The sequence below is a fragment of the Amblyomma americanum genome, chromosome 6 (assembly GCF_052857255.1).
Source record: "Amblyomma americanum isolate KBUSLIRL-KWMA chromosome 6, ASM5285725v1, whole genome shotgun sequence".
Lineage (NCBI taxonomy): Eukaryota > Metazoa > Arthropoda > Arachnida > Ixodida > Ixodidae > Amblyomma > Amblyomma americanum.
In genome coordinates this window covers 198115485-198116654 of record NC_135502.1, presented here as the reverse complement: position 1 = coordinate 198116654, position 1170 = coordinate 198115485, and the positions used below count along the sequence as shown (strand labels likewise).

Genomic DNA, 1170 nt, shown 5'->3' with positions numbered 1-1170 from the left:
AGATATGCGATTATTCTTTTATTATTGATGCTCAACTGTACATGCTCCTCGAACGTGCTCGTCCAGACGGTCCTGTAAACATAAGAATACGAAAGACTGTAATTAATATGCGCGAAATACGATACGGCTAATATACACTGCAACAGGAAAACACATACGTGACATTAAACCCGCTGTCTGCCCTACGTGGCACTCGGAGACAGCGAGAGACCTAAATACAGCAGCGATCTTTAATCCTGCAACGACTAAAATCAATTCGCAACATGCCGGTGTATTTGTTCTGAGAGTGTAGAGATAAAAAAGAATGCACGCGAAAGAGTTGATGCAACTCGTCGAGGAAACCAACGACAGCGACGAGTATTCTCTAAAATCAAGTGCTAATTAAGATCCGGCATCGTCCGGATCACGTAAACAGACCTACAGCGTCCGCTGCTGTAGCAAAGCTCTCAACTGCACGATTTTCTCCTGCGTGATTCACTGCTAGGAATCGCACGTCCACGAAGATTAATTAGCCACTAGTTTGCGTACCAAATAACATTATGGAATGACTCACATTTTTCCTTTTTTATACTCCGTGTACAGTCCGACGCCCGCAAGAGCACGCCTCGCTCATCCGCGTACATCAGCTCCGCCATCTTTAGACAGCAAGTTAGCCTGCATCGATGTGGACTTCGGCGAAGCAGTCTTATGAGACTGCTTCGCCGAGAAATGGAACGCGTCCCAAGATGGCGGCTGTCCGGCTAGACGTCTAAGTAGCCGTCTACTTGGGAGTATTGGAACGCAGCCTAGGTTAGTTGGCGCACGCGCGCAGCCATCTGCATTCCAGGCGGCGCCTGGCGGCGACGACACGGGCACCTCCTCCTTGGAGACGACGCGGAGACCCAACGCAGCCGGCCGCCTCCTCCCCAACGCAGCCGGCCGCCTCCTCATCGGCGACACCCCCCTCTCCCGCCCGGCGGCCGCGGCGGCTGAACGCGCGGGGCCTGAACATTTGACTTGTAAATAGTGTATATATGCAGTTAAACTTCCCTCTGCCCTCCTTCCGGTGGGAACGTCTTTTAGCAGTACGAAGAGTACTTCAGGTCTTCGTCCGGCGACACGTTGCCGGTTGGGGCTGCAATTCCAGCTTCTCAAAGCAAAACTTATTTATTAAAGACGGCACTGACATAA

The 1170-nt window shown here is 51.4% G+C and overlaps 1 long non-coding RNA gene across 1 annotated transcript; it reads right to left on the bottom strand.

Moving 5' to 3' along the window:
* Positions 1 to 786, bottom strand: LOC144095160 (uncharacterized). The gene is made up of 2 exons (XR_013306703.1): positions 554 to 786; positions 1 to 72 (listed from the first exon to the last, which is right to left on the bottom strand). It is a non-coding gene; the product is annotated as an uncharacterized LOC144095160 (long non-coding RNA).
* Between the last annotated feature and the right edge of the window lie 384 nt (positions 787 to 1170).